Here is a 14415-nt window from a genome sequence, read left to right as displayed (position 1 = left end):
AAGGGCCATTCAAAGGAAGATACAAGTCCAAGACGAGGCAAGGAAAAAACTTCTACACTGTCGAGAAATAAATCTTGGAATTGTTGCACTACTTATTGTAGAGAGGTAATTGACAACACGGATGATTTCATTTGACCTCTTAGGACACCCATTAAAATACCTAGCCCCTATGGTAAAGTGTTCTAAAATACTATGCTTGACATGGGTGCTAGTCATAATCTACTCTCCTTTGCTACATGAAATTAGTTGGGTAAACCTTAGCTTGAAAAGTCTAACATAAGAATAGAGGATATAGGTTCCTAAAATACCAAATGACTTGGTTTTATTAAAACTATCATGTATGGTGATAATAGGTAGCTGGCTTGTAGCGTTTGGGTCATGCATGCAAGATCTTTAAAAGTACATGTCATTCTTGGATTCGAACTAGGTGATAGTGGCTCAATGAGAAATTGACTAGACCACAAGGAGTGTCTCAATGGGAAAAAATTATAACCCTACATTTCTCCTAAATTTTTACAATGCCTGCACATTAACAAATCTATTGGACCAACAACAAGAATTTTAATGCCATAAGCAAAAATCCTCAACATCAGCACAATCTAATGTTCTTCCCTCCACATTAACCACTTCACCGCCACAAAGTTTGTCAGCTTCACATCTGCATCTACCTTTATAAATAACCACCTACCACATCAATAGTAGGAAATCAATAAGGATCATCACAATCTACCCTTAAGTAGGTCCCTCAAGCTTCTCCACCAATTCTCACTTGCTAACCTACTATTAAGAAACCCTAAAGGCACCAGGAGAAAAAATTAATCCACACCATAGGTTACCTCTTGATGGATTCCAACTCGTTGTCCTTGAAGCTCTATGCTACTATAGGGATAATATGTACATTTGGATGCCAAGAAGGAAGTAAACACCCATAACCTCATCAATGAAAGTAACATCTACGGTTGATGACCCTCAATCGTTTCCACTTGTAGTGCCAAAATAAACAAAGTGAAGAACCAAATCAAAAGCAAACCTTCCTTACTAGTCTCTCAAAAGATTTAGACTCCTAGGACTGTTAACATAACACAAAACACCTTAGGAAGGGGGGAGTCTAAGCAAACCTACAGCTCGAAGAAAACATCTACAAGTTCCTCAACGTCAAGCCAAGATCCACGTACATAAATACCTCTAGAAATCCCACCACCCACCGAAGAAAGGACTACTGATCAACAAAATCTTCCATCAATGTTGCCACCTTTCCAAGAACTTGAAAGTCCAATCCCTTCCTATGAAAGTCCCTTTCCAAGAACTTGAAAGTCCAATCCCTTCCTATGAAAGTCCCTTTCCACCTTTAATCCTTGACTGCCAACTACCATCAATAGTTAAGTGCACTCCTAAGTGGGAATCCCACATTAAAAAAATGCTAAAAGGATGGCTACAATAGGTGTACACACATTTTTGTGAAGTCCAAGGATAACATGAGACAGGAAGTGAGGCATTTCTATCAACTACTATATATGTGCCCCCTAGAATCTTTACTCCTTGTCGACAATTCTTCATGCTCATATGCGGAGAGAGCTTGTTGAAAAATGTTAACATGACAAAATAAGGACTTGTATCTCTATACATACTCATACGATATATACACACAAATTAACCCACACAACAAATACTTTTTTAAAATGAGATAAGAAAGAAGCATAAAAACTAACAATTATAAAGATTATATTTAACCTCTAGAGAATCCACTTTTTCTAGGATCTTTGAATGTTGCCTTTTGAGGTCTTGAGAAATGGATTTCTCTTGGTGTGACACATTTTGGATGACGATAGTATAGAAAGGTATTTATAGGGGGGAGTTAAGTATTCCTTACTTCCAAACCCACTCGTGATATTTTAATGCATCCTTGGGTGACGTTTGTTGTGAAAATGCATTTGTTGACCTATTTTGTTTACAATTCCACCCCCTTGAGTCATGTCATGATTATGAGCATTGCATGTTTGCAGTTGCGTCCTACCTTTGTTGAAAGTGTAGAACCTACTTTAGAAAGTATGAGATAAGACTTCTTCAATTCCTTGTAGGAGTGACCCCACAGTGGCATGATGATCAAAGTGGTCTTTATTATTTTGTCTCTATTCCTTGTAGGAGTGACTGCATAAGGGCATGATGATCAAAGTGTTCTCTATTCAATTGGTAGACCCCATCAAGTGACAACTATTGAGTAAGAGGGTGAGCAATGGAGGATAGAATGTTATGATGCCTTAGTGTCATCAATATGAGATTTTATTACCATGTACTTGTCCGGGGCCATTGTAGGTGACATCATTGATAGTCTCTAGGCAGGGGATTTATATATGGCTCACTTTCATGTCATCCAAATGCCATTGTCTAGTGACAATACCCTAAGACCAACACCAAGAAAGCCACAAAAAGCATATAAGCTATGAGTACCCTATGAAGATGAGGAAACTAGACTAAGTGATGATGAGTCTTAGTTTCCATTCACATTTCATCTTTCCAACAATGACCTTACGAGCGATAAGCTTTTCTCTTCATTTTTATTATTTTCTTACGTGTGTCATCAAAGTGTGCAGTCAAGTTTATAGGTTTGCTAAGGTATGTCCATCAATGTAGCCTTCCACATCTTCACATGCAACCATCTTATAAGCAGCAAACATCGACTCCCTTCTCGGGGGTCATAAATATGTAAGCGTAGCACGTGGGTTCATATAGAATTGGCATTTTAAAACCCTTTTTTAAACATTATCACATACATAAGGGTATCATTTAAAGGGGGTATTTACATATTGAATAGATAAAGGGCATGTTTTATTCATGATAAATTTACAGATAAGGGGTTTTTAAAATAGGCCTTGAACGCATGTGACATAGAGAGTTTACATATAGAGAACCCCCGAGGTCTCTTCTCTTTGAACATGTGTGTTTGAAACTTTCTCTTCATGTATAGATTTTGAGTCGAACTAGGTGATAGTGGCTCAATGCAGAATTGACTAGACCACAAGGAGTGTCTCAAAGGGAAAAAATCATAGCCCTACATTTTTACACTCCACAAACACTGCCTCCACATTAACAAATGTGTTGCAAGCATTTGAATGCCACAAGGAAAAAGCCTCAACATCAGCACAATCCAATGGTATTCCCTCCACATTGACATCCACTTTACCCACAAAGTTTGTCATCTTCAAGCTCCACATCTTCATCTACCTATATAAAGAACCAGCTACCACAGCAGTAGCACGAATCAACAAGAAAAGTCACAATCTACCCTTAAGTAGGTCCTTAAATCTTCTCCACAAATTCTCACTTGCCAACCTACTCTTAAGAAACCCTAAAGGCACCATAAGAAAAAATTAATCCAAACCATAGGTTGCCTCTTGATGGATTCAAGTTCGTCATCTTAAAGCTCACGGCTACTATGGGGGTAATATGTGGATTTGGATGCCAAGAAGGAAGTAAACACCCATAACCTCATCAATGAAAGCAACATCTACGGTTGACCCTCAATCTTGTCCACTCATAGTTTGTCCACTCGCAGTGCCAAAATTGACAAAGAGAAGAACCACATCAAAAGAAAACCTTCCTTACCAGTACCTCAAACAATTTAGACTCCTAGGATTGTTAACATGATGGAATGCACCTTAGGAAGGGGGGAGTCTAGCCAAACCTATAGCTCCAAGAAAACATCTACAAGTTTCTTCACATCTACAAATTGTGCAAACACCTAATCCACAACTTGTTCTCTCCACCTAAGATCCCAATATGGTATGCCTTTAATAGGCAAACGATGATCACACACATAAAATAATATAATATAAGCACCTTCCAATGAGATCTTGCATTTCTAGTGACTTTGGCCAAAATTGTTAAAGATGGTAAGGTGGTGTTATGGAGTAGATTAACATTTCCCCTTTCCTGATGCAAATTCCATCCTTTGGAAGATGTTGAAGGACATAAGTTGATGCCACATGAGAAAAGCAACACAAAGCTTGACATTATTTGCATAACAACAAAAGCAAATATCATAGATGTAGTCATCATACAATGGAGGTAAGACTTATCAAACTTTCCAAAGATGCTAAAAAGTTGAAAATTAATGTAGATTTAACTTATAAATGAGTACAAAGTCTTCTATCCACCATGAGCTTAGTGAAATAAGAGTATACCTATGTTTATGACCGCAGTCTCAAAACACAACGATTCACATAAACCATCTAATTAAGATGCTAAATCTAGAAGCAAAATCTTTTGTAATTAGATAGTTTGCATAGCAAATTTCTATTTTTTTTGAAAGAATTTTATTTTTAATGATTTACTAGTTTATTATTTGGTGCTTTTTTTCAACCACCACCACTTGGAGACCAAAGCAATGGCACAAAGACCTCTGCCAAGAGTATCTAAGAAGCACTACTAAGAACCTCCTATGGTGATGGTTTTCTAGAGGAGAAAAAATGCAAGGTTCCACCCCATGCAAAATCAAGCCATCGGTCTAAAGTACCATTGTGGGGTGTTCCAAAGACCTACCAGGATCCTACATGGAGATGGCTCTCTTCTTAGTCTTTTTTTTCTTTGTTTTTCTTAATTATTTAAATAATTTATCTATTTACTGTAACATGTATCCTTTCACTCACAAATTACCTAGAGAGCTAGAATAGGACTAAAGAGGGCTCAATAAAGATAGAGTTAAGTACTTGGCATACTCCTTTGGCATACCTTATTCTAGATGCACAATAGAAAGAGTAGTACTCTTTTAAGAAAAACTACTAGCATTAATATTCATCTAGATAGGAATTAAGAGAAAACTAGAATAGTCCAGGTGCAATGCAAACATTATCCAAAAAAAACAATGACAGTAAAAAACTACAGAAGATCTATACATGAAGAGCAAGTTTCAAATAGAAGAGACCTCGGGGGTTTCTCTATATGTAAACTCTCTATATCACGTGCGTTCAATGCCTATTTTAAAAACCCGTTATCTCTAAATTTTTCATGTAAAACACACCCTTGTTGTATTCAATCTATAAATACCCCCTTCAAATGGTACCCTTTTGTATGTGAAAAATGTGTAAAAAAGGGATTAAAAAAACTCCTTCTATTGAACCCATGTGCTATGCTTACATATTTATAAGTGACCCCCACCCCCCCTTGAGGAAGAGACTCTTAGGTTATATGCTTCTTGTGGCATACTTGGTACTCGTGTTAAGGCTTGTCACTAGACAATACCAGTTGGATGACATGAAAGTGAGCCAGACATCTATTCCCTGCATGGAGACTATCAATGATGTCACCTACAATGGCCCAAAATGTACAAGTACGTGGCAATGAAATCTCATAGAGTGATGGCGCTAAGGCATCATAACATTCTATCCTCCATTGCTCATGCTCTTGCTCTGGAAAATCTTCAGTTGATGGGGTCTACCAATTGAATAGAGAACACTTTGATCATCATGCCCTTGAGGACACCCACTGAATTACCTATCCCCTATGGTAAAGTGTTCTATAATGCTATGCTTGACACACGGGTGCTAGTCAGGTAACCTACTCTCCTTTACTACATGAAATTAGTTGGGTAAACCTTATCTTGAAAATTCTAACATAATAATAGAGGGCATCAGTGCCTAAAATACCAAAGTACTTGGTTTGCTTATTAAAACTATCATCTTACGAGATTACGGGAAGTTGGTTTGTAGATTTTGGGTCATGCGCACATGATCTTTAAAAGCACATGTTATTCTTCAATCGAACTAGGTGATAGCGGCTTAATATGCTGAATTGAATAGACCAAAAGGAGTGTCTCAAAGGTAAAAAATCATGCGCATGACCCAAAAATCTACAAAGTACTTGGTTTGCTTATTAAAACTATCATCTTACGAGATTACGGGAAGTTGGTTTGTAGATTTTGGGTCATGCGCACATGATCTTTAAAAGCACATGTTATTCTTCAATCGAACTAGGTGATAGCGGCTTAATATGCTGAATTGAATAGACCAAAAGGAGTGTCTCAAAGGTAAAAAATCATAACCCTACATTTTTACACTCCACGAACACTGCCTCCACATTAACAAAAGTGTTGGACCAGTAGCAAGCATTTGAATGCCACGAGGAAAAAGTCTCAACATCAGCACAATCCAATGTTTTTCCCTCCACATTGACATCCACTTTACCACCACAAAGTTTGTCATCTTCAAGCTCCACATCTTCATCTAGATTTATAAAGAACCAGCTACCACAGCAGCAACACCCGTAGGGCATCAACAAGGAAAGCCATAATCTAACCTTAAGTAGGTCCCTAAAGCTTCTCCACTAATTCTCACTTGGCAACCTATTGTTGAAAAACCCTAAAGGCACCATAGGTTACATCTTGATGGATTCCAACTCGTCTTCTTGAACGTTTTTGGAGCATAGGAGCGTTTTTACAACGTTTTTGGAAGGAAAATATCTGGGGTTTTCACGATGCTTATTAGTAGCGATATATCGCTACTCTGCAGTGTTTTTTCGTTACTCAACAGCGTTTTTTTGCTAGTCAGTAGCGTAATATCGGTTCCCAATAGCATTTTTCGCTATTGAGAAGTGAACAAATGTTGCTCTGTAGTGTTTATAGAGCAACGAAAAAACATTTGTATATTGTAAAAATATCTTGTTATTTTTGTCGCTTCTTTTGCCGTCGTGTAGTTTTATCTTTTTTGAATACAATAAACTTGTACTCGGAGTTTTTTTTGCAGGTTTTTACCTTGTCTATCACTTCTATCTCTCCTACCCTATCCTCCTCAAGCTCAGCAAGGTATGTCTACTTCTATCACTTCTATCTCTCCTACCCTATCCTCCTCAAGCTCAGCAAGGTATGTCTACTGTTTTCTTTAATTTCCAATGCAAACAAGCTTTCTTGTAATTATTCCCATTCTCTTTTAATTTTTAATTTTCTTCTTTTTTCCTTCTCATTGAAGTAGAAACCCTAATAAAGAGATTTGATGGAGAGCTCTCCATCAAAGCTCTCTATTATGTTTTTTGTTTAGAAGCTAGGGTTAGGGTTAAGCTATAATGAGAAGAAAAAAAGAAAGATTCAATAAGTTAGGATAAAATCTTTCATTAAGATTTTTATTAAGATTAGGGTTTTGTATATGCTTTCTATTAGGGTTACTAATACTTTTTTTCTTTATTTGGTTTGATTTTGTAGGTTATCCACACATACAAGCCCCATCGAGTAAGAGATCTCTCCCTTTTATGTTTCCCCTCTTATGCTTTTACATGTTATAGGGTTTGTAAGTTTTAGGATTTGTTATTTTTTCTCCCCTACATGGATAGCATAGCTCCTCTCTAGAGGTGGCCATATGCCTTAGCCTCATGTAAGAGGCTAAGGTATAAAGCTTATGCATTAGCCTTATGCATAAGCCTCATACATAAGGGTAGTGCATAAACCTCATGCATAATACTTATGCATTACCAAATGTATAAGCCTCATGCATGATGCTTATACATAAGGTTTATGCATGAGAATTTTGCATAAAGCCTTGTGTATAAATCTTATGCATTAGCGATAAGCCTCTATCTATAGCCTTATACATAAGCTTATGCATGAAGCTTATGGATTAGGAGTATGCATAAGCATCATGTATAAAGCCATATGCACAAGTCTTATGCTATGTATAAAGCTTATGCATATGGCTAATATAAGATATGAATGCGTAGCCTCATGTAAGCAATGAATGAGCCTTATGCGTAGTATGCATAAGCCTTATGCATTAGGCGAGTGCTACCTAGGCATGCACGTAGCTCTTGGAATGCACTAGAAGCTCCCATTACATGTTGGGTGCTACCAGCATGCATAGGAACCTACTGGCATGCATTGGCTGCTATACCAACATGCATAGGAAGCTACCAACATGCATTGGTTGCTACCGGCATGCACCAGTAGCTTCCTACGCATGCCGGTAGGTTTCAATGCATGTCAGTAGCTTCCTAGGCATGCCCATAGCAACCAATGCATGTTGGTAGCTTCCAATGCATGCCAGTATGGCAACCTATGCCGATAGCATCCTACGCATGTCGGTTGCAACCTGTGCATGCCGGTAGCTTCCTATGCATGCTGGTAGCAACCTATGCATGCCGGTAGCTTCCAACGCATGTCGGTATAGTAACTAACGCATGCCGGCATGGAAAGCTACCGGCATGCATAGGTTGCTATCGGCATGCATAGGTTGCTACCAGCATGCGTAGGTTGCTACCGAGTGTGTTGGAAGCTACCGGCATATGTTGGAAGCTATCGGCATGCGTTGGTTGCTACTGGCATGCATAGGAAGCTATCGACATGCATAGGAAGCTAAGGGCATGTATTAGAAGCTACAGGCATGTGTTGGAAGCTACCGACATGCATACGAAGCTACCGTTATATGTAGGTTGCTATAGCCATGTGTAGGAAGCTACCAATGCATGTCAATAGCCTCCTATACATGCCGATAGAAACCAACGCATGATGGTTGCTTCATATGCATGCTGGTATCTTCTGATGCATGCCAGTAGCAACCTACGCATCTCGGTAGCTTCCTATGCATGCCGGTAGAAACCTACGCATGCCAATAGCAACCTATGTATGCCGGTGCATAAGACTTTTAAGTATTTATGTTTTTTCTTAGATAGATGGCAAATAAATTGAGGCGTGATGTTACACGTGATGGAGGAGTCGATATCCTGATAATATTTCTAAGTATATATTAGCCTCACATTGTATCTTATATTTTAAATAAAGAAGGTTATCTTAAATAATAACTTTCTAAAATGTCCACTTGTTTGTATAACTGCAGCTTGAAGTAGTGGACTGCCCCCTATGCAAGAGGAACATGATTTTGTATTACAACGGGGTTTGAAAACTCTATTTGATAGAGTGCAAGATAAAGGATGGATTGTTATTACTGGAGGAGATGCTTGGCAAGCATGGGAAGTAAGTACATTCGTAAACCCTGAACCTCTTTGTTTTTGCAAAATGGATTCTCACTTATGTTAGTTTTATTGTGTTTAGGATCATATAACTCGAAACGATCGTGCAAACATAGCTACTGATTGCAATGGAAATGTGAGGAAGTGAAGGGGCTCGAGCCGCCACAATACAAATCGCACAGTATGAGATCTCGATCGCCTAGGTTTTGATTATGCTTTATCTTGTATATAAGTTTTTTGGAAACATATACTTTTGTAATCCGCTAAGTTGTAATTGAATTTTGACATTCCTAAAACCATGGTTTGCAAATGTCTTTTATTTTTGGTATTTGTAAGTTTTACATTATGTTTTTTCATGATGATGTGAAGTTATGTTAGTTTTACTTTGTCTATATTAGAGAAAAAAGAGTAGGGGTAGACTCGGGAGTTCTGTGGAGACTCTCTAGCTTTTTTTAATTCTACAGCACATTCGCTAATCAACAGCAAGACTAGTAGCGTTATTGCACCGCTCAATAGCGAAAAAGCGATATTGAGCCAACAGCACTCTTTCACTACTGAGGAATACAATAATGCTGCTACTTTCGCAGCGAATGTACTAAAGAATTAAAAAAGCTATTTTACTGCTCTGCAGCAGTAGCGAACCTGTTGTTTTTTATATTTGTAAGTTTAACATTATATTTTTTCATAATGATGTGAAGTTATGTTAGTTTTACTCTGTCTACATTAGAAAAAATAAGCCTCACGTATAACCCACATACATGAGGCTTATGTATAAGCTAGGAATGCTTAGCCTCGTGCAAGCTATGGAGATTAGCCTTGCGCATAGTATGCATATGAGCCTTATGCATTAGGCGAGTGCTACCTAGGCATGCACGTAGCTATCGTAATTCACTGAAAGCTCCCATTACATGCCAGGTGCTATTGGCATGCATAGGAAGCTGCCAGCATGTGTATGTTGCTACCGACATGCGTAGGTTACTACCAGCATGCGTAGAAAGCTACCAGTAGCAACATATGCATGCCGATAGCTCCCAACATATGCTGGTAGCAACTAACATGTCAGCATAGGAAGCTACTGGCATGTGTTGGTTGCTACTAGCATGTGTAGGAAGCTATCAGCATGTGTTGGTTGCTACCAGATGTGTAGAAAGATATCGACATGCGTAGGAAGCTATCGGCATGTGTAGGTTTCTACTGGCATGCATCGGAAGCTACCAGCATGCGTAGGAAGCTATCGGCATGCGTAGGAAGCTACCAATGCATGCCGGTAGCTTGCTATGCATGTCGTAGCAACCAACACATGCGAGTACCTTCTTGTGCATCTCGGTAGCAACAACCAACATATGCCGGTTGCTTCCTATGCATGCAGGTAGCTTCCGACATATGTCGGTTGCTTCCTATGCATGCGGTTGCTTCCGACGCATGCGGGTAGCTTCTGACACATGCTGGTTGCTTCTTATGCATGCAGGTAGCTTCTTATGCATGCAGGTAGCTTCCGACGCATGTCGGTAGCAACCTATGCATGCCTGTAGCTTCCAACGCATGCCCGTAGCTTCCAATGCATGCCCGTAGAAAACAATGCATGCCCTTAGCTTCCAACACATGCCGGTAGCACCAACGCATGCCGGTTGCTTCCTATGCATGCCGATAGCTTCCAACGCATGCCAATAGCTTCCTATGCATGCCGGTAGCTTCCTATGCATAAGAGTTTTAAGTAATTATGTTTTTTCTTGGATAGATGGCAAATAACTTGAGGCGTGATGTTACACGTGAAGGAGGAGTCAATATCCCAACAATATCTCTAAGTATATATTAGCCTCGCATTGTATCTTATCTTTTCATTAAAGAAGGTTATCTTAAATAAAAACTTTCTAAAATGTTTACTTGTTTGTACAACTGCACCTTGAGGCAGTGGACCTCCTTCTACGCAAGAGAAATGTGATTTTTCATTACAACAGGGTTTGCAAGGTCTATTTGATAGGGTGCAAGATGAAGGATGGATTGTTATTACTGGAGGAGATGCTTGGTAAGAATGGCAAGTAAGTACATTCCTAAACCCTAAACCTCTTTGTTTTTGTAAAAGTGATTCTCATTTGTGTTTTAGGATCATATAACTCGAAACGATGGTGCAAACGTAGCTACCAATAGCAATGGAAATGTGAGAAGCGAAGGGGCTAGAGCCATAAGGAATAATACCAATCACACAGCATGAGATCTAGATAGCCCCTAGCTCCATAGGTTTTTATTACGCTTTATCTTATATATGAGTTTTTTGGAAACATACACTTATGTAATCTGCTAAGTATTGTAATTTAATTTTGACATTCCTAGAACCATGGTTTGCAAATGTCTTTGTTTTTTGTATTTGTAAGTTTTACATTACACTTGTTCATGATGATGTGAAGTTATATTAGTTTTACTTTGTCTACATTAGGAAAAAAAGAGCTGGGGATGAATGGGGACTTCTATGTAGACTCCCCAGTCTGCACCAGTTTTTTAAATTTTGCAGTACTCATTCGCTACTCAGTAGTGCAACTAGCAGCGTTACGAACTCATTGTTGCAGTGAAAATAGCAGCGTGTTTAGCAGCAGTATAGTCCCGACATCTCCACACCCTTCTAGTTATAAAAGGCCTACTATTTTCTTTGCTGCTAGACTCTCATTCTATTGTAGTGCACCTTTCAATGAAATCTAGCATTTCTAGTGACTTCAGCCAACATTATTAAAGATGGTAAGGTGGTGTTATGCATGTCTCTAACAGCAGATTAACATTCCCCCTTTCTTGATACTGATTCCATCCTTTGGAAGATGTTAAAGAAGATAAGTGGATGCCACATGAGGAAAGCAACACAAAGCTTGACATTATCTGCATAACAACAAAAAGAATATCATAGATTTTATCGTCATACAATGGAGGTAAGACTTGCCAAACTTCCCAAAGATGCTAAAAAATGAAAATTAATGTAGATTTAACTTATAATAACTGATTAGAAAGTCTTCTATCCATGAGCTTAGTATAACAAGACTATACCTATGGCTATGATCGCAATCTTAAAACACAATGATTCACATAAATCATCTTAGGGAGATGCTAAATCTAGAAGCAAAACTTTTTGTGATTAGATAGTTTACATAGAAAAAACTATTTTTTTAAAGAATTTTATTTTTAATGATTTATTTATTTATTTTTGGTGCTTTTTTCAGCCACCACCACCCCTTGGAGACCAAAGCAATGGCACAAAGACCTCTACCAAGAGTATCTAAGAAGCACTACTAATAAGAACCTCCTATGGTGATGGTTTTCTTGGGGAGAAAAAATGCAAGGTTCTACCTGATGCAAAATCAAGCCATCGATCATCTAAAGTACCATTGTGGTATCCCAAAGACCTACCAAGATCCCACATGGAGATGACTCTCTTCTTAGTCTTTTTTTTCTTTTTGTTTTCTTAATTAATTAAATAATTAAACTATTTACTCTATAACAAATATCCTTTCACTCAGAAATTACCTAGAGAGCTAGAATAGGGCTAAAGAGGGCTCAATAAAGATAGAGTTAAATACTTAGGATACTCCTTTGGCATACCTTATTTTAGATGCATAATAGAAAGACTAGTACTCTTTTAAGAAAAAATGCTAGGATTAATATTCATCTAGATAGGAATTAAGAGAAAACTAGAATAGTCTACGTGAAATGAAAGTAAAAGACTACAAAAGATCTATCCATGAAGAGCAAGTTCCCAAGGCGTTACTACCTTAAGTCCATACACCATCTTAAAGGACGTGCAACCAACTACAACATTGTATGATGTGCGATAGGCCCATAAAGTTGTTTTGAACTTCAACTCCGAGTTAATGTATTGAGCCACCACCACTACCACTACCACTACCACTACCACTACCACCACAACTACCATGCAACAACTACCACATATACCAGTGCTATAACCACCACTACCATGGCTATGTCGATGGGATTACCACTATGGTTGTTGGTACAATTAGACCTATGCTGTGAACTCTATGCATCCCTAGGTCACTCCAATCAGTGGGGGTGATGGGACTTGATGAGCTGGGAATGGGTGAGGTGAGCACCAACCTAAGTTTTCTCATAGTGCTCAAAGGGATGAGCATCTAGAAGAAATTTTGGATCTCAACCTCCTACATGTAGTCCCATAGATTACAATACATGGAAGCTTCAAAACAAAACATACATTAGACCATACTCATGCAACATACATTACGACTCTTAGCTAAAAATACATAGGATCTATGTATGTATGTATACATCTCTATGTAACATCCATTAGGACTCTAATTAGGCATATATGCAAGACCCTTATGCATATGAGACATAAGCCTTATGCATGAGCCACGTGCTAAGATCCTTATGCATGAGCCACGTCACTAAGCTCTTTAATGTACCAAATCACTGAGAAATGATCCAATCAAGCATATACGATATGCCTTGTTTTTTAAACAAAGATTAGCATAAGCTTTTTATTAAGGTGATAAAGGCCATGTGCCACTAAAGTGTGCACTACTAAGAAATCCTATATATCATGTGCATTCAAGGGGTATTTAAAAAACCCTTTTACTTGTGAATTTTTCATGAATAAAATGACCCCTTTTTCTTTATGGACTTACGGGTTATTTTTTCAAAATTGATTAATACAACCCCTTCCGTAAATGTATTTCAATAAACTTACCTTAAAAGTTGGATTAAAAAACCCCTTCATTTGAACTCACGTGGTATAAAGGCTAAACCATTTGTTTGTTTTTTATAAAGATTAGTATAAGCTTTTTATTGAGGTGATAAAGGCTATGTGCCTCTGAGGTGTGCCTTAGAAATTCTAGCCTAATGGGACATCTTTATAGATACCTTAAATGTATTCCTTTAGGGAATTTGCATTGTATGTTAAGGTCAAGGGATGTTGTTTGTGTGTTTTGGGTGATTTTCTAATAAGTTTTATTATAATTGTATTGAGGGGTTGCATGCGAGGCTAGGAACCCCCCTCAACATATTATACACATGCACAAAGGAACTTTACACTATCAATTCTCGCGCACACATATTGCTTTTAGTTATGTGTAAGGTCACTTGCAAATATTACAACACTTGTATAAATCAAGAGGACAAATATTTCTTTAGCTATTAGTGCTTTTCTTTAACTTGCTTTTCTTTATGAAGAGATTGGAAGGGCATATAACTAAATTTCCCAGAACCCTTCCCTTCCTTTGAAGATTAATTGTGTTTTCACCCTTCTTGTAAAAGTTTTGACCCCCTTGGAAGGGTACTGCAACCTTCAAATTCTAGCCCTACACTCGTGACATTCCAATAGTGTGTGCTCTAAGCACCGGCCTAGCATTCATTATAGTTATCCAAAGGGCCGAGATGTTCAAGGTTGTGCAACGTAGTCACAAAATCTTTCAAACCACAATCAAGATCTCGTCACCAGTCTGTCTCAAAACT

The sequence above is a fragment of the Cibotium barometz genome, chromosome 37 (assembly GCF_041138505.1).
Source record: "Cibotium barometz isolate CiBa-2024 chromosome 37, ASM4113850v1, whole genome shotgun sequence".
Lineage (NCBI taxonomy): Eukaryota > Viridiplantae > Streptophyta > Polypodiopsida > Cyatheales > Cibotiaceae > Cibotium > Cibotium barometz.
This window is presented reverse-complemented; position numbering follows the sequence as displayed.